Here is a 21,432-nt window from a genome sequence, read left to right on the forward strand (position 1 = left end):
TTTGTGCAGAAATGTAGCTTTATATTTCAAGGGAACCTAAGGGAAAGCTCTGTGCTTTATCTTGGAAGAAACAGTAGTTTGGGGCAGATTTATAGCCATTAGTATAAACAAAGCAAACCGATTAAATTGCGTAATTTTTTTTTTTTTCTTTTTAATTCCCAGCAGTCAATATGGCATGGTGGAACTAGATCTGTTCTTTGTTGTTTTTATGTGCAGGAAATTGCTACAGTAGAAATAAACCTTCTTTTTCTTAAACTGTGGTTAAAGATAATATTTTAAAGAGATGTCTCCTTATTTTATTTTAATGCTTATGATATTATGATTTTGTTGCTTGATTTACTTACATGATACTATGCATATTTAAAATTCACACTTTATTATAGATTTTGAAAAATATAATGTTTAATTGCTTTTTTTGTATTTTAGTGACATCATTTTAACAATATAAAAAGATCTCAATATGATTTTTAAAGTTTATAGATTTTTTACATTTATTGAAAAATGTGTTCAAGAATTTCCCATGAGGAATTTAAAATATATGTAGATAAAATACAAAAAGAAACAATGTCTTCACATAACTTCCTTTCTAATGATGGGGCATTATCTTATAACAGTTTTACCTTTCTTAGATTGAATTCTTCTAACTATGCTTGTTCTATCAATTGCAGCTCAACATCATAATTAATGAAAAAATAATACAAAAACAAAAGTTAAATTGTTCTGCTTTTCTCGATCATCTCTTGATGTAAATAGTGAATCTCAGAAAGCAAGAAGCTATTAAGTATCCCCAGCCCAGTCTCATACACAGTGTTGAAACACTCCCATATATCTGTCACACATAATAAACTGGTTTTTCTTAAATACTTTCAAGAATAACTATTTTATTGCAAAATATATCCTGGGCCAAACTAAATCTGTATTTTTGTAATGTTAACCTGTTTTCCCCATTTACCATCTTTAGAGAAACCTAATAACACTCAATCTACATGATAGTTATTTGGATATATTAAAATTTCCATAATTCTTCTATGAAAGTCTATTTTTTTCTCTCTGCCACAATTCCATCAACATTCTTTCCATTCATGGTTTCTAGATCTTTTACTATCTTCCTTCTAGTCCTTACTTGCATTCCTCCTGGAATTATAACTTCTACAAACAGTAGAGAGTTTACATACATAAAGACTTTTTCATTCTAGAAAGGAAAATTGTCCTAAGGCCTCATCTCTCAAGCTACACTTTTTCATATTTACATTAATGAAATCCAAGTTTAATTGCCTTACATAGAAATGTTTTTATTTATTGTTATTTTTATTTTTGCAGGTTTTGGCCAGAGCTGGGTTTGAACCTGCCACCTTTGGCATATGGGGCTGATGCCCTACCCCTTTGAGCCACAGGTGCCACCGCCCAGAAATGTTATTTTGCATTGTAATGACTCCTCAGTTAGCAAAAATATTAAAATTGTGTTTGTATAAAATATCACATAGGGAAGTGACTTTTCATGCTGCATTCATGCAACTTATTTATCTTAATGTAAAAATCAAGGCTTTATTATGTTTATCAGAGCTGACAATAATTTTGTTAGTTGCATTTCATAATTTTCCTTTACAAAATTGTTTTAATTGTTTTAATTCTACTTTATATTATGTTAACAGCGTCTCTCAGACTAGAGTCTAGGGCTATTTAAATTACATATGTAGAGGTGACAAAATAGATTAGCTAATACTATTTGAGTGCTGAAGTTTAACCACTTACACATTTAAAAAACTATGTATTTGTTAGCTACATTTATCCAATGTTGTCTATTTGGCTGGCACAGAAAAAAATATGAAATATTATAGCTAAATAAACATTTTTAATTTTTATGTTCAGTATATCTGTCATTTCTAGCATCTAAACAAGAAATATTTATTTTGGTATCATTTAGTCTTACTAAATTAAGGCTACTTTCTAAAGAGAATGTCTATGATTAAATAGGATTACAATGTGTATGAAAAACATTTTATATACTTTGAAGGCATTATGCATTACATTGCATTACTGAGGGTTGAAAAAATCTGTTTAATGATAGTCTGTTCTAGAATTTATCAAGAAAACAACATTAAACACTAAGATTAGTAGTTTTTAGAATTTCCAATAACTTCTGGAAAAAGAAACTAGCAATAATAAAACAATAAATATTTGTACAATTAATGCCTGAGCATAAAGTGCTGAGTGAAGAGGTTTTAGAGTCATGTTAATTTATGTTCAATTTTTAACATTTACTGACATGGCGAGTCTTGAATAATGTATGTAACTTTTCTGAGCTCTCTCAACTGCCTTATCTACTAAATGTGGTGAATGAACAATCAGAGAATAGTGGAGATTAAGTAAAATCAGATCTATGAAACCATTAAAACAGCACAAAATTGTTAATTTCTTTCTTTTCTTTATCCATCTCTCCCTCTAGTAACCAAAGATGAAAAGGATTAATTGCCTTTCGCCTTAGTACATTGAACACAAAACCAATTCATTTGAATCGGGTCAGACAAAAGTTCAGTCATTTGGCTACTAGAATCCATTGATAATGGAAGTATTATGGTGTCTGTTTTTTCACAGGGGCCATTAGACTGCAGGCCATTTGGATGTCATTAGAAGGAAGAATGATGATCTTAAATTGCATAGAACATTTCGTGCTTTCTCATGTTATACCCTTTCCTCCTTGCTTTTATAAGAGAAAGTTCTTCTGCAGCACAAGCATTTTTAAGCTATATCCTAATAGCTTGTTAAACTGGAACAAAAAAAAATGTAGCAAATATTCAAATGAATTCATTCTTTGAAAAAGTGGATGGGGCTAGGATAGAGACCATGAAAAGCCAAATAATCAAAACAGGGGGATATGTTCTAAATTAGGAATTAAATGCAGAGTGGCTAATGATTTTAGTAAGCTGTGGCACAGCCAAGGATATATTTTTTCTTCTTGCTAGAACCACTTATTTTCTATTTAGTTCACATTATACTTGTTATTTAACAGTGGACACCTGATTTCTTTAAGCATTTTATTCATTTACTACAAATGTAAAAGACTCTCTGGATATGTATTCAGAAATGATATAACTAAACAAGACATCATACTTGAGATCTTTAGGTTCAGTTATCCAAGTTAACAAAATAATAGAACCAGACAGCTAATCTTATGAGTACATAATCCAAAATTAATTGGTAATATAATAGTTTTTTTTAAAACTGAAATAAGAGCCAAGCAAAAAAAATCTAGTATTTCTAAAACCAGTAATTACTTGTAAGATATTTGAATGGCAGTTTTCAGCTAAGCATTATCCACCTTGGTTTGTCTCACATAGCCCAGGTGGCTTATTTTCAAGATTAAAATCAATACCCTGTGCATTCATTAACCACATCCTTCACAAACACTTCATTAATATTTCTAGCTGCCTTTACTGCATTGGTTCACTGATGGAATGCATATTCAAAAAGATGAATTTTTGAATGATCATGGCTTTACAACAATTGCTCTTTAAAAAAATATATCTTTGGAAGATAATCACAAGCCAGAGCATCCATCTGAAAGAATAAGGATGTACCTTCACAATATAAAAACGAAAACAGAAGTGTCTAAGTGAAATGTCAGAGATATCAACTGTCAAACTTAATACTTAAGACAATTGAACATTTCTTACTTAAAAACCTAGCATTAAGAATAAGAAAGAGGCCACAAGAATCCCTCAAAAGGCCTATTGGAGTAAAGTATGTTATCCTTGCACAAAAATTTTAAATTGTTGTTTGCCGTAGGTGTAAAAACTGAAAGTTTATTGCAGTATAGAATTAGTAGTTCTCAGAATTCGGCATGTAACAGATAATCTGTTAAATGTATAAGAACCTGAGTTCTGCCCCAGATTTATTGAGATGGGATGAGATGGCTACACTTTTTACAATATGTTTGTTGTTGTAATCTACACGTTACTGAAAATTTGCCATCTTGACCATGTATAAATGTATACTTTAATGGTATTAATAATGATACATTCATAATATTTTGCAACCATGCCACCGTCCAACTTCAGAACTCTTTCATGTTATAAAACTGAAACTGTTTACCTATTAAACAATAACTCCCCCTTCTGCCTTCCCCAAAACTTCTACAAACACTATTCAACTTTCTTTATGATTTTGATTGTTTTAAATATCTCATATGAGTGAAATCACATAGTAGTCTTTTTGTGACTGGCTTATTTTATTGGGCATAATGTTATCAATGCTTATCCAGCTGCAGCATATGTCAATATGTCTTTTTTTTTTTCTTTATTGAGACAGAGTCTCCCTATGTTGCCCTTGGTAGAGTGCCAACATCACAGCTCACAGCAACCTCAAACTCTTGGGCTTAAGCGATTCTCTTGCCTTGGCCTCCCAACTAGCTGGGACTACAGGCACCTGCAACAACATCTGGCTATTTTTTGTTGCACTTGTCATTGTTGTTTAGGTCTGACCCAGGCCGTCTTCCAATCCACCACCCTCAGTGTATGTGGTTGGAGTCATAACAATTGTGCTACGGGCTCCAAGCCAGTCTTTCCTCCTTTTTAAGAAAGCATTTCCTTTCTTTTAAGGCTGAACAATATATATACATGTATACACACACACAATTGAATGTGTATGCACATACCACACACAATTGAATGTATATGCACATACCACATTTCACTATTGACAGACACTTGTGTTGCTTCCATATCTTAGTTCTTGTGAATAATGTTGCAATGAACATGGAAATAAAGCCATCTTTATGACATACTAATTTCATTTCCTTTGTATATATATGCATAAGTGGGATGCTTGGATCATCTAGTAGATGTATTTTTAATTTTTTAAGAGACCACCATACTGTTTTTCATAATGGTTATACCAATTTATATTTCCACCAATGGTGTGCAAAAGTTCTCTTTCTCTCCCTCACCGAAACTCGTTATCTTTTGGTTTGCTGATAATAGAGATTTTAGCAGGTGTAGCATGAGATCACATTGTGGTTTTAATTTGCATTCACCATCTTTTCATGTGATTAATGGTTATCTGTATATCTTATTTATCTTTCACCAGGGCTGTTTATTTTGTTCTTCATGGGCTTTAGGAGTCTCTATATATTCTAAGTATAAAGTTCTTATCAGATACTATGTATAATATATGTAAGTATTTTCTCCCCTTCTGCGAGTTGTATTTTTACTCTGTTTATATTATGTTTTGTTGCACAAATTTTGCCCTGTGTTTTCTTTTAAGAGTTTAATGTCTTACATTTAGGTCTTTGATCCATTTGAGTTAATTTTTACATATGGTGTTAGGTAAAGGTCCAGCTTCATTCTTTTGCATTTGGGTATCCAGTTTTCCTAGAATCATTTGTTGGAAATATTGTCATTTTCTGGATGACCTTGTCAAAAATCATTTGATGATATGTGTGAAAGTTTATTTCTGTATTCATTATTCTATTCCATTGCTTTATATGTCTAGTATTATGCCCCATAACAGAATTAAATCTCCCAACCCATGAATATTGGATGGATGTGTTTTCATTTCTTTACATCTTCTTTGATTTCTTTCGACAATGTTCTGTAGATTTCATCGTAGAAAATATCCTTTATTAACATAAATCCTAAATATTTTATTCCTTTTGATGCTATAAATGAAATTGTTTTTATTATTTTACTGTAAAATTATTTTTGTCTATGTATAGAAATGCAAATATTTTTGCAGGTTAAATTTGTGCTTACTACTTTGCTGAATCACTTATTAGCTCTACTAATTTTTTTGTGGATTTTCATGGGTTTCTACATATAACATATTATTTTTAAAAATTGATGGTTTTACTTATTTTTTCATGTTAATGCCTTTTATTTCTTTCCCTTTTTCATTAAAAAATTTTGGCATAATTGCTCTGGTATAAACTTATGTACTATATTGAATAGAAGTGGTAACAGCATGCATTTTTGCTTTGATCTTATAGGAAAAACTTTCAGGCTTTTATCATTGAATTTGATATTTACCATGGGTTTTAATAGACAACTTTTATATTTTGAGATATATTTCTTCTATACCTAGTTTGTTCAGTGGTTTTTTTTTTTCATGAAATGGTGCTAATTTTCGTCAAATGCTTTTTCTACATCAGCTGAGATGTCATGTGTTTTTTCCTATTCATTCCCATTCCAATGCATTTCATTGATCAATTTTTCTGTAGTGAATCATCCTTGCATTCCTGAAACAAGTTTGTTTGGTCATAGTATATAATCCTTTTAAATATGCTTCTTAAATCAGTTTGCTAGTATTTTGTTGAAGACATTCGCATCAATTTTCATAAATGATATTGGTATGTACTTTTCTTGTCATGTCTTTCTCTGATTTGGTATCATACAACTATATTTTTACAGGAACACTAACAGATTCTGATGCTTCCAACTTTACCTACTGTCATAAACCAGTATTTATGGCAAAAATAACAGCTTATCTTCCCATTTAGAGTGACTGTACCATAGTACCTCTAAAAAGGGGCTCTTTTGCAATAATTTTGTCAGTGCCAATGGCATAAGGCAAGACTTTTGAGGAAGACCAGGCCCAACACTTAACACATAATCTTTTTTTAGGAACATTCTAATCTAAAAATAGTAAAACTTCTTAAAGATAAAATTTATAAATATTTTTCCTGTTGTATAAAGCAAAAGTAACCTCTTTTGAATTAGTTTGCATAGTGTTTTCAAACTATGTAGTATTTTCCTTAACTTCTTCCTTATATTATTTGCTACAAAGCAAGGTATTTTTAAACTTCATTTAGAGAATAATGAGGGTTTCTGAAAACAGAATATTAATACCAAGTCACAACCTGGCTTGCTTTTTAATCTTTCCATTAAATTAACTCTTTTAACACTTTTGGGGAATAAACCTCAACAATTTCTATTTTAATAAGTTAGGTTTCACAGAGAGATTTAAAAAAGATTAATGATACGGTCTTTCCCTGGATCAGTTCACCAACAAATTAATTAAATTGAAGTCATACACATAAGCAAAAATAAGTTTATACTAATAAGCAGAAGAAAATCAACATTAAATTCATATGTATTTAGAAGACTTCTAAGGAAAAAAATAAGTATCGAATGGACTTTCAGAAAAAGGGGAGTTTTGTAAACATCTGAAGACAAAAATAAGATGGTTTGGGGATTAAATAAGAGGGGAGGATATTTTCAAACAAAATGCATAAAAATGAAGATGATCAGGCTCATAAACATGATCTAAAATTTTTTGGTTATGATGTCAACTTTGCAAATGCCCAGATGCTTTGTCCAACAATAGTCTTCATGGTACCATGAAGATATTTATAGGTGCATTTAATACCAATAATCCTCGGGGTAGTAAATAGTATTACCTTTAATAATATTGGTGGACCTTACCAATTTATTGAAATCATTAAGAACAAGAGCCAAGGTCTCCTGAAGAAGAAGCAATTCTGCCCCAAGACTATAACACAGAAATTCTACTTGAGTTTCCAGTCTACCAACCTACTCACAAACTGTGGACTCACTAAACATACATGTACTACATCAACTTTTCCCTGAGTTTCCAGCCTGGCAGCCTGCTCTACAAATTACAGATATGCCAACTCCCACAGTTGTGTCAGCCAGTTTCTCAAGACACACACAAACACCATATTGGTTCTATATTGAATACACAGGTATTGGCAAAATTAGGACTGAATCATCTGTCCCACCATTTAAACTCATTCCATATCTCACTACTTTCTACTTGTACTTACAGTAACAGATAGAATCTTCTGATCAGTTGATTCAGATATGAATTTAGAAGGAAATTCTGATTTTTATGGACTTCAAAATAAGAGAAAGTGCAAAAAAAAGTGGAAAATTTTGCAATAACATGAGAAAATGTCTTAAAATCTGCATTTTAATGAATAATTTAATGTAATTATCAATATGTCTATGTTTAAATTTATTGTTTTGTTATCTGTTTCCATTTGTCCACTTGGTTCATTTTCATTTTTTCCAATGTTCTTAATTATTTCATGGAATCTCATTTTATCTCTATTATGGAGTTTCAGCTATATTTCTTTGCTTCATTTTTTTATTTCAGATTAATATGAGGGTACAAATGTTTAAGTTACATTGTTTTCAATTCTAAGGTAAAGTTCAAATTGTAGTTGAGCCCTTGACCTGGGGTGTGTGTGTGTGTGTGCTGAACATCCTCATTGTGCACATTAGGTGAGATTCTGCCAATCAACCTCCCTCTTCCCCACCCCCACCTCTCTCCCTCTTTGCTTCATTTCTAATTATTGGTTTACAGTTTAAAATTAGTAACTTTATATTACTGTGGCATATATTTGAATACTATTATTTCACTTTACTTTAAAATTAGTAACTTTATATTGCTGTACTATATATTCAAATACTATTATTTCATTTAATATACTTCTCTAAACTTCTATGTTCCTATTTCTAATATTTTTCATATTATACTTTACATCTATTATGAGTGTATAATACATTAGTATTATTTTTGCTTTAAAATGACATTTGTTTTTTCCATAAATTAAAAAATTATATTCATCCACATATTTACCATTTCTGGTATTCTTCATTCTTTTATGGAGATCAAAGTTTCCTTCTGGGGTCCTTTTATTCCCATCTGAAAAACACCATGCAGATCTTTTAGAACTTCTCTCAAAAATTTTTCTGTGTGAATACTTTGTCATTATTTTAAGCATAATTTTGCTGGATATAGAATTTTAACTTGATGGTTGTTTTATCAATTCTTTCAAAATGGCATTTCTTTGATTTTGACTAATTTATGAAGAAAAGACTGTGACAATCTTTGCTCCTGTGTACACAATGGATCTTTTTTCCTCTGTCGGCTCTTAAAATTTTCTCTTTTTCACTGATTTTCAACAATTCGATGCTTTGGGATTGTTTCCTATAGGTTTATCCAGTTTAGGATTTTGACAGGTCTTGAATCAGTAACTGTGTTAGTTTCATGAAACTTGGAATATTTTCCAAATATATTTTTTGCTTTTCCCCTTTTTGAACTCCAATTCATGTATGTCTAACATCATTGATATTTTTTGACTGGTTACTGAAGTTCTTGTCATTTCTTTCCGTTTATTTTCTTCATGCTACAGTATGGATATTTGCTATTGCTGTGTCTTCACTGATCTTTTTGGGATCGTTTCAAATTGGCTATAAACTCTCATCCATTGAATTCTTCACTTTCTGAAATTGTTTTTTATCCACAGAAGTTCAATTTGGTTCATTTATATGCTTCTAATTTTTCTCTTCATTTTTTTTCATGTTTCTTAAAAATATTGAACCTGCTTACAATAGTTTCACCTGCTCTGTCGTTTCTGTCTCTTTCTCTGTTGATTTTTCTATCTATTACAATTTCTACATTCTTCACATGTCTACTAAGTTTCAATTGAAAACTTCACCTTACCAATTTATGTTGATATTATTGTGGCATGTTGGGTTTGGTTATTTTTCTTTAAAGTATGATACACTTTAATCTGACAAACAATTAATTTCTTCATGGGTTAGCTTGTTTTTTTTTGAGGCACGTTTTCAAACTTTCTCAAGATCAGCAGCTTTGCCCTGCTATTAAAATGTGACCCTTCTAATCTCTTCCCTTAATGCCCTGGTTGTTGAGAAGGGACTGTCCACTTTATTTGACCAGAACTTGTGTCTCCAGGCTTTGTGAATTCTGGGAATTTTGAGTTCCCTTAAACAGTTTTCATAGTGATTCTATGACTAAGGTTTTCCATGCATATGCATGGCTTACTATTTCAGCCACTGTCTTAGGGAGCTCCAGGATAGCTTTCTCAGTCTCTTTCTCCACATTGCTCCCTTTTATCTAATACTTTGCCCTAGGTATTCTAACTGCCTCAATTTTCCCAAATGCTTTTCTTTATCTACTCAATTCAGAAAGCCTATTGTCTCTAATTATCTCTCCCCACTTCCTTCACACTTTTCTTTGCACTGTGACAGGGAAAAGTCCTCTTGGCAGAAAACGGGATTATTACCACAGTAAGCATAGGACTCACTTTGCATTTTTCCTTTCTCTCTGTGTTCTCCATCCTGTTGTGCTACTATCCATTGTCTAAACATGTATATATATATACACAAACACACACACATATTTCAGGTTTATAATTGTTTATGACAACAGGGTAACTCATGCCTAAAAGTGGAAGTAATGTTTCAATTTACATATTTCTAATCATCAACACAGCTAAATATTTGAGTATATTGAGTATATCTCCATTCCTATGGCACCAGACTAAAACTTGATTATGAATTGTCATAATATTTTTATACATGATAATAGTTGTTTGTGTGGCACATAAGAGTCCCTGTAACAGAAAGTTCTGGCTATTTTCACCCAACATCACAATAATGTAAGGTTTTGCTTCATTCACTCCCTTGATGATGCAGAAATCTTTGACCTCAGATTTATGAATTAAAAAGGAAAGAAATAACTATCACTTATAATTATAGCATTACATTTTTATTATGTAATAGAAATTAAAAGTAAGTCTTTTTATTTGTTTCACTGGTAAGGAATGAAGTTTCCATTTAAACGTCATTATATCTATCGCTTACATATAAATCATAATTAAATGTATATTTGTTACCTGTTGATAATCTAACATAAACATAAACATAAAATATATTTGAAGCATATGTGTTTTTATTTGAAATAGTGGAAAGCTCATTTTAAAAATGCCTTAAAACACAACTAAAGATAATTTGAAAGGCTCACTTCCTTCATAGAATTCTGGAAGTGCCACTGTTTTGTGTTTACTTTGAGAATCCATTTTTTAATGAAATAATTTACTTACTTTTTTAGGCCTTACTGCTTGTCAATAATTATCTAGTGCAGCGTGGAAAGTGTTCTTCCTCACAAGATGGAGGGGGACACTTTAGTCAATAAAGTATCATTCTTTAGAGGCTGATCTTGCTGATACAGCAAAAAACTCATTCTCCGTATACAGGATTATCAATGAGAACTGCTGCCATGACAGATTCAGACATGAAGCCACTTCTTTCATTAATCTGGCTCAGGTAATGGGAAAGAATTCTCTCTACTATATCCAAGAGTATATCCAAAAGTCTGTAGTTGAAAATTAAAATAAGTGTTTTCAGTGATCTATGTCTAGTGACTGGTTCTGAGACAGCCAGTGATGGAGGACAGCTCCAGCTTTGATCACACCACAGTTTTAGAAATGAGAGTTTTGAACATGAAAGGATCACATCCTTCCTAATTGTAAAACAAAAAGAATACTTTATAATAGTAAATCCAACAATTAATATCGAAAAAGAAACCATTGTATATTTGGCCAAAAATTAATTTATCATAAAAAACATACATTTCATCATAAAATAATCTATCATAAGGAATAATTAGATATTTTTATTCAATCATTTACTTGATAGTTTAAAAACAACACACATAAAACTATATTTTTTATAGTGAAAGTAAAAAATTTCCATTATGTATGATGTAAAATTTTTGTGTTCTTTTTTTCTTTACCCTAGATACACGTGTATAAACAGAATAGGTAGTGAACTTAAGCATTAAACAATACTGTAAAGAAGTTGTAGGTGTAGAAAAGGCTTTTTTAAAGTATAGGTTTTTGTTACTGTAAATAAAATTGAGTTTTACAATTACGTTAAATGTTTATATTTAATTTGAGACAGCATGACAATACGTGGCTAAAATTTGGAAAAGTTATATGAACTTTGACTTTGTAGGCAAATCATTGGCCAAATTGGGATGGCAAATGCATTTGTTTTTTTGTGCCAAGAATTTTATGCCTTCAGGAAGTACAGTTAGTTGCTCTTCGGGTTGACAAAGACAGCACTGCTTCCTGCAGAAAATTAGCTTGAGTTTAAGAGCACGAGCTCTAGTACAGTGGTTTCCAGTCGGTGTGCCACAGCACACTGGTGTGCTGTGAGAGGATCTTAGGTGTGCTGTGAAAATTTTTAAAGATCATTATTTAAATTCCTATTTAATTAATAGTATTAAGTAGTATTAATAGTAAAGATACTATTTCAAAAGAAGTTCAAAGCACAATAAGTATGTTCTTTTTTTTACCCTTTTTTAAATCAACCTAATTTAAGTGTGCCATGGAAGTTTATCTATTGGTTCAAGTGTGCCTTGAGATAATGAGGAGTAGGGAGAGGGGAGGAGACAGGGGAAAGAGGGAGTACAGTGCATGACACACCCCTTGGTGGCAGGACACAATTATAAAAAGGAATTTACCTAACAAATCCAATCAGTGTAAGCTAAATCTTTGTACTTTCAATGACTCCCAAACAATAAAGAAGTAAATAAATAACAACAAAACAAAACAAAAAATGTTGATAAACACATTTCTAGTAGTATAGCGCTTGAATTTGAATCTCACACTTATGATGTGTGTTTGGGCACATTACTCTGTGCCTCAGTATACCTATATAAACAAAGAAATCAAAATATTTGACAGCATTTTTGTAAAAGTTAAATGAAGGTCTAGATCTATCTGTCTGTCTATCTATCACTTGACACAAAACCTGTTCTGTAGTAAGTTCTCAGTAATTGTAATAGTATTAAAATAGTAATAACGTGACATCTGGTCTCTCCAAAAATATATCTTACTTGCCTGACTCATGAGGGCATTTGAATTTGTAACTGCTACTCTAAATCTTAAACAGAGGACTGTCCCAGAGCATGAAGACTGGTGTGTGTTGGTAAAACTCCTGGCCAATCAGCTTTCTTGCCTATAGTACCTGTTTCTCTCATTGTAGTTATACCACCTTGACTGTCTTCTTCACTGAACTTTTGACTATGCATAGAAGCTGACAGGTGTTTTTCCAGAGGTGACACCACCTGCTTCACACAGCTTTTAACTGACAGTTTTCAGGTCTTTCTAAGGAGAATGTGTGATGGAAATGCCATCAGACAAGCAGGCCAAGAGTTGCATTTGGCATAATTACACACTCCCTTGAGGGAAGGAAACAGTCAATCTCACAGTTTTCAGTCAGGCTGACATTCTCCACCTACTTTGCAAGGTACATTCACAAAGTTCAAATAGTTGATTGACTGAAGCTGAGCAGGAAAGGCTAAATGTCAGGCTTTTAAGATGAAACTGGTGGCAGGTCTGTAGCAGCCTGGCAGGTAGAGTGAAGTCTGGAATTAAGAGTGACAGACGAGTGGCAGGCGGTAAAGAGAACACTGTGTTAGCTGGCAGAAAAGGAAGTCAGGCTGTGCTAAGAGCTTGCATGGGGTTTGATCAGGGCTAAAAAAAAAACCAAAATGCATACCAATTTAAGTTTGCAAAATTATCTCAATATTCCAAGGAAAAACTAGCACAATTTTACTGAAATAATAACTTTTAATCTCATCCTTTATTTTCAAAAAGTTAGTGTGAATTCTCTTTTTTTAACAGTCCTAAGATGTTGAGATCTGGTTTAAAGATTATTGTACTTACCGCATTTTTACAGCTTCAGTTGTACCTTAAGAGCTATGCAGATTTAGGGAAATATAAATAAATTATATTGATAAGGGGCCAAAGAGTAAAACAAATACATTTAAAGTTAATTAGAAAACATGGGGCGGCGCCTGTGGCTCAGTGAGTAGGGCGCCAGCCCCATATGCCGAGGGTGGCGGGTTCAAACCCAGCCCCGGCCAAACTGCAACCAAAAAATAAGCCGGGCGTTGTGGCGGGCGCCTGTAGTCCCAGCTGCTCGGGAGGCTGAGGCAAGAGAATCGCGTAAGCCCAAGAGTTAAGAGGTTGCTGTGAGCCGTGTGATGCCACGGCACTCTACCCGAGGGCGGTACAGTGAGACTCTGTCTCTACAAAAAAAAAAAAAAAGTTAATTAGAAAACCAAGAAAATATTTAAGAAGTTTTGATTCATGATATTTTACATGAAAATAGGAAATATGAAATAATCAAAATTTTAATATTATAATAAAATATAGTAAATAAAACATCCTTAGTTTAAGCAAAATCAACACCTAATGTGAGATTATGCCCAACTTTACTGTGTATGTTCTTTTCCATCCTGTTTTGGAATGATAGGCAATTAAATCATATTTAGTTTCTTGGGTAATAGAAATCATCGGATAAACTAAAATCAGTCTTCTTCCTTCTCAGCATTTGAGAAAATTGTGGCAAAATGAGAATTTTTAATAAGAGTCTGTTCTTCTATTTTCTTTCACTAGTGTCTACTATCTTCTAAAATAGAACAGTGGCTCTGCACAATAAACATACAATGTGAACCACAGATATGAGCCGCAGATTTAAAAATGTAAAATTCTCTAGGAACCAAATAAACATAAGCAAAAAGAAGTAGGTGAAATTAATCTTTATAATGTATTTTATCTAATCCAGTGTCCGAAATATTATTTCATCATGGAATCAATATAAAAAGTACTGAGATACTTAAGGTATTATTTTGATGGTTATTTAATGTAAAATTATTAATGATGTATTTTTAAGATACTTTAGTACCCTAAGTCTTCAAACTCTTGAGTGTATTTTGCAGCACATCTCATTTTGACCAATAGCCACATGTTGGTAGTGGCAATCATATAGGACATTACAGATTTGGTAGCTTTACCTTTATACCATACATTCATTCATAAGGTCAGTCAATGAAATATGAATCAGTGGCAGATATATTTTTATAGTCCATACATTAGTCCATGTTATATTGCCATGAAGGAATACAAATACCTATAGCTGGATAGTTTACAAAGAAAAGAGGTTTTTTGGCTTGTGGTTCTACAGGCTATGCAAGAATCCTGGTGTTGAGTGTCTGCTCAGCATCTGCTACTCAGCATCAGGCTGATCCCACTTAAGGTGGAAAGCAGAGGGGAGCCTGCAAGTGTAGAGATCACACAGTGAGCACAGAGGTGAGAGAGAGGGGAGAGGTGCCAGACACTTATTTTTTAAACAACTAGCTGTTTTGAGAACTAATATAATAGAAAAAGAACTCACTCACACTCCCCTAGGACATTATCTACTTAAGATAGATTCATCCCTATGATGTAAACACCTTCCATTAGATCCCACCTGAATGGATGAAATTTCAAAATGAGGTGTGGAGGAGACAAGTGCCAAAACTGTAGCAATCTACATTACATCCCAAACTGTATTTTCAAGTTATTTTCAGTAATATTCTCCTTCTAGCCTAAACACTGTCCACTAGTAGTGATGTGTCTGAGCATTATGGATATTGTCAAACTTACTAAAAGCATTGTGCCACCTGGGCATGGTCATTCATACCTGTAATCTTAGCACTCTGAGAGGCCAAAGCAGGTGGATTGCTTGAGCTCAGGAGTTTAAGACTACCCTGAACAAGAGTGAGCCCCCATCTCTAAAAACAGCCATGTGTTGTGGTAGGCAGCTGTAGTCCCAGCTACTCAGGAGGCTGAGGCAAGATGATCACTTGAGCCTAAGAGTTTGAGGTTGCTGTGAGCTATGATCCCATGGCAGTCTACCTAGGGCAAAAAAAATAAATAAATACTCTGTCAAATAAAGAAATAAAACATTGTTCGAATTACTATTGCCACACAATAAGTAATCTCAAGTGAAACAAAATCATTAAAACCATTTTATTGTGTTCTTTGATTCTATGGTCAGAATATGAAAAGACAGAGCATGGTGACATGTTTCTACTTCACAAGTTCTAAAGCCTTTGAACATGAGTGTGAATAGCTGAGGAATATCTTAATATCTGGGAGCTGAAATCTTCTGGAATCTGTTCAATCACATATTTGTTGCCTGTTCTGGGTGAACTCAAAGACAGAGCCAGCCAACCATAGCTCCATGTGACCTCTCCATGTGGCTTGGCCTCCTCATTTCATGCTGCCTCGGGTCAGACATCCTATATGAGGGTGCAGGAATCCACGTGCAGGTGTTGCAGCGGATAAGAGGAGAGTTGCACTGCCTTTTAAGATTTAGCTTGAGAATTCATAGAGAATCATTTCTAATTCTTTCTTTGGTTACAGATAGTCATTAAGTTTATTCCTCCATTCAAAAGGAGGTGACATATACTTCACCTCTCCATCCAAGTATCAAAAGATTTCCAGAACACGTTTTAAAACCATCACACTATTTTGTTTTCTGAAGACTGTCCTTCACAAATTCCATTATGAATCCTCCTGCTTTATGTACTATAACTCCAGATGTTGACTTTCTCAGAGATTCAGAAAAGATTTAATTTCTACATGCCTAGAGTCTTTTCCACCTTATGGCATGCACACGTTATAGAACTTTGAGGATTATACTTGCTGTTACATTTCACATATTCTGCAGAGGCCTAGCACAGGACATGCTCAATAATTATTAACTTTATGTGTCTTCAAGAGATATTATTGCAAGGATAAATCTTTGTTCAAGTTTCATCTCCATCACCTACCACATTTTGCCTTGGTTATGTTACTTGAATTCTCTAAAGCTCTGTTTCTCTTTAAAATAGAAAATAATAGTAGTCCATTTTTTTGCTGGATAGTAATAGTATTAAATGGATCATTCCATATAAAGTGCATATTATAATGACTGGTACATAGTAAGCCAAGTATTTTATAAATTTTTTCCAGAAATTTTTAACTCAGACAAACTTCCCCGTGGATTATCCCGTAGAGAAAGGATTTTTAGTCAACAAGGAGGAAGAAGTAGTTAGGTATTCCAATCAATCTAATAGAGGACAGTTCTGGCCAGTTTAATTTTGATATATTTTATTAGATAAGATCATTTGTGTTCTTCAAATTGTCTAAGACCAATCAAGTAAATTTGCAGAATGATATTAATAATTATCAGGCATCCATTGAAAACATTTACAATTAGATACATAAAATTACAAGTATTAGTTACCTTCCTACATGACTGATTCTTACTTTATTGTAGGACATTAAAAAACAACAGGTGACAAAAAGCTTTATTGTAATCCTCCTATTTTTATTGTCATTCAATGTAATTTTCCTATTTCTGTATTGTCATACTCCTATAATTCAGTATATTTGAGTCTTTCATAAATAGTTAAAATTTGCTGAGGGATAGTATGGGATAGTATGGGGGCCACAACTATGGAGCACATTGCAAGTACAAGTTGGATCTATCATGTGTAGAGCATGAATGTCCTAATGTTATAATTGGGTAAATGAGGTGAAAGCTATATTGATTAGTGTGATGTAAACACTCCAATTTGCACAAATAATCAACACACTGAAATTGGCATAAATGTATTTATGATCTATATGCAAAAGACTTAATTAAAAAAAAAGAAATTGCTGATGTAGTTGATGTTCATTGGTGCTTAGCTGTATAACTTTATAAACTCCCTCTTTTTTTATTTTTAAGAGAGAGTCTTACTTTGTTGCCCTCAGTTGAGGTACCATGATATCATAGCTCACAGCAACCTCAAACTTTGGGGCTCAACTCATCCTTTTGCCTCAGCCTCCAAAGTAGCTGGGACTACAGGCACCCACCAACCATACCTGACTAGTTTTTAGAGATAGGGTCTTGTTCTTGTTCAGCTGGTCTTGAACTCCTGAGCTCAGGCAATCTAACTGCCTTGGCCTCCCAGAGTGCTAGGATTACAGGCATGAGCCACTGTGCCCAGCCTAACTTTATACTGTTATTAAAGACTATCAGAGTTTAAAATTGGTTAATTTTACCAATAACTATGTCTTATTTTTGTGGTTAAAAACTGACCCTACATTTTTTATCTTCTGAGAAATAGAAGTCCTCTTTTCATAAAATAAAATAGCTTTAGATTTCTTGCTCTTTAGTTCACATATGAACTCACTGAGATCAGTAATATGGATGACTAGATTAAGAATGATTTGAGATTGGTGAGCTGGAAGATTTCCAAAATTAATTGATGAAAGCTATGCCTATATGTGTATAATATTTTCTTCACTTTTATAAAAAATAAGTCAGATATAAAATACAACATGTTCAAGCACAGGGCAGTGCTATACCTTAGTCTCTCTACTTGTAAACTTTTTAGCTCAGTCAAGTCTACTCAATAGTTTTCATAGATCATGTTCCCTAATACTTTAAAATTAATTTAACAAATATTAATATAAATGTTAGAATTATGTTTTGAACTTTATGAACGACAGTTTTATAAAAATCCAGTATCATCTAGGTTATTTTGCAGTAGTGAAAAATGTAAACTGCTACAGTAATTGCTCAGTAAACTCTACCTACTCTGAGGTGTGACTATGATCTTTAAATAGTTTTATGTTTCTGAAAAGATGAAGAAAACAACTCTGTATAATTATAAAACATATTCTAAAAATTAACATTTCAATTATATAGTGTACATTAAGCACTGTTAGGAGGCTGAAATACCTCGCATTCTTTAATTCTTGCAACACCCTGGTGATGTAAGCATTATTGATCACTGACAAAAACAGAGGTTTAGTATTGGGGAAGTTATTATCCCCAGTTATCCATCTGGAAAGGTTTAGAGACTGATTGTAACCTATGATTATAAAGTTTAAGATGTTCACATATTTCATGACAGTGGACAAAATTGGAAAAAGTCAAGATGATATTAGAACAAATTATATGGCTGAATATATGCAGAGAAAATTAGGGAAACAAATATACACATTCCCATAACTTCTTACCTGCCTTAAATATTTTTGAGGATTTATCAGCTAGATTATTTTTATTCTTAGTCCTTTAAAACTTATTCATATTTAGATATTTGTGTGTTTTTTTAAGTTTATTATGAGAAAATGTTATTTTATAATAACCTGAGTTATATAGCTACAACCGAAACTTGGATAAATCTTGTGTAAGAGCTAGGCTCTATAAGTTGAAAAAAAAACAAGTTTAAATAATGATCACATAGAGATAGTAGATATGCTAAAACACAACCTCTTCTATCCCCTCATACCTTCTTAGGATCATAAAAAGCTGCTAAACAGATGATTTTTTACTTACACTACACTAAAAGCCTTTTATGAATGGCTTGCCCTAGAACAACACTTTTTAGCATCTAGGGTAAAGGCAATGCTTGTCTTTGCCTCACTAACTGTTCAATGATTTATATATTCAGGGTCCTTACATGACTTGAGACTTTTGGGTCAACCAAAATGTATTCTTGATTTCTTGTGTTTGTTATGGGTATTTTTTAAGTAATGGTGATAAAGTGCATTAAGCAATTTAGAGTATCTCACTTTCCTCTTAAGTATCAGGCATTGATCTATTCACCCTGATGTCACTCACTCTTTCTCTGAATGCATTAACCTTCTTTCTTTATTTTTCTTTTTCCTTTTTTGGTCTAGTATGCCTATCTAGTTTGTAATAAAAGCTCTCCGGGAAAAGTTTTGTTTTGTGCTATGTACATTGTAAAGTCATTGCATGAGCTCAAAAGACATTTATTATAATATAATGGTTAACATTATTAGTGGATATTTCTGATTAATAGTAATGAGAATAAAATGCATTGATTAGTACTAGAAATAGATAACTAGAACAAAATATTATTTTCCTTAGTGAAGGAAATATAGTTAATGTGTATAAGCAAGTATATAGGTTTTTACTTTTTGCATTTCACGTTGTAGTAAAACATGCTTCCTCAAAGACCGTTTTGTTTTTATTTAAATATACTTCCCTCTTAAATAATAATGAAAATATGCAAAATATGTTTAAATATTATTTGCATTAACATTTTGCTTAATTCTGAAAATGACTTCCATTTACACATTGAAAAATATGCTAAATGTGCTGAGTACATGCTACTTCTTGGAGACAAAAGTACACACAGTGATAGGTATTTGCTGTCTGAGGTGCTCAATTCTAAGATAGGGGTCAGGTGTGGAAAGTTCATCTAAGGATCCCTTAATAAATTTGATTTTCAGGATCCTTTTCTTATTTCAAAAGCATACTAGCCTTGTTGAACTAACTACCATTTGTTGGCTTAATTTTTGCTTCAAAAGAATCTTTGTAGATAGTTGGTTTCTATTTTCATGTAAGAAAATGAGAACATAGTGAAACAGGTGATTAATTTGTCCAAAGTCACACAGCAGAAATTTTAATCCAGGACTGCCATACACAGGGCCTAAATTTTTCTATTTACTAATGACTCCTTAAATAAATTCTTAAGAATGCAAGCAATTAGAAAGTATATTTGGGGCGCTGCCTGTGGCTCAGTCGGTAAGGTGCCGGCCCCGTATACTGAGGGTGGCGGGTTCAAACCCTGCCCAGGCTGAACTGCAACCAAAAATAGCTGGGCGTTGTGGCGGGCCCCTGTAGTCCCAGCTTCTTGGGAGGCTGAGGCAAGAGAATCGCTTAAGCCCAGGAGTTGGAGGTTGCTGTGAGCTGTGTGATGCCATGGCACTCTACCAAGGGCCATAAAGTGAGACTCTGTCTCTACAAAAAAAAAAAAAAAGAAAGAAAGTATATTGGGTCTGTGTAATAAGAATTCTTCTTTAGTTTAATGTATTAAGGATGTATAATCTATAATTTTAATCATTGATAGTAATCATAGAATAATAATTAATACTCCAATACATAGTCTCAAAGCTAAAATATTACAGTTGAGTTGGAAAATCACGCTAAGCAAAGTTTTGTTTTATTAAGAAAAGAATGCTGTGTATTCTGGATTTCTGTGTATTCCTACAGTTTCAGATAAATCCCATACTCTTCTTCAGTTTTTAAAACTATGTCTCATAACCTAATAATAATTTATACTTGCTGGAGAAACAGATTCTTTCTACTTCTTCAACTCTATATTGTTAGAGCACCATATAACATTTTTGTGATCACTGTTAGAAAATTAAATGACTCATTTGGTTCACCTTTTTCTGGGTTAAAGAGCAATATTTGTGTCACACAGTCCAAGTCTAAAATATTGATTGCTACTGAATGTATCATTAAACACAACATTGAGTAACCTTAGCACAGGCTTCAAACAGCAGTACTCATGCTTGACAAGCAGAAAGTATGGTTATATACCCCAGTTAAATATAATATAAATATGTTCTTCCTTGATGTTGCACTTCATCTATTCATGTACCATAGAATTACAGAATAAACATACATTAAAAGTAGAACTTTTATCACTCATTCTGATGGCAAAACAGATATAATCTTTTCAACTAAAGGTTACCATATCATATTAGTTTCTGTTAATTTATAGATTTTCTTGAGGTTGAAAGTTTCTTTGAGATGTAACAACAAGAGAATAATTTAATGATTATTCCTAGGGAATCATTCAGTTTTTATCAAATTGATCATTGACTTTCATCTATAGTGCATTCTCCTCATGGAATGATCACATTGCATTTCAGATTGCTTTATATTATTAATAGGTGTTATTTTAAAATATATTTCCAAAATTATATTTCATATATAGTTGTTCTACAATTTATAATAGTAGTTTATACAGGGGAAATGT

General features: G+C 32.7%; 1 protein-coding gene across 10 annotated transcripts in view; it reads left to right on the plus strand.

Moving 5' to 3' along the window:
* RALYL (RALY RNA binding protein like) overlaps nt 1-21,432 on the plus strand; it is a 958,719-nt gene that overhangs the window by 507,564 nt on the left and 429,723 nt on the right. The window lies entirely within an intron of this gene.

Source organism: Nycticebus coucang, chromosome 13 (assembly GCF_027406575.1).
Source record: "Nycticebus coucang isolate mNycCou1 chromosome 13, mNycCou1.pri, whole genome shotgun sequence".
NCBI lineage: Eukaryota > Metazoa > Chordata > Mammalia > Primates > Lorisidae > Nycticebus > Nycticebus coucang.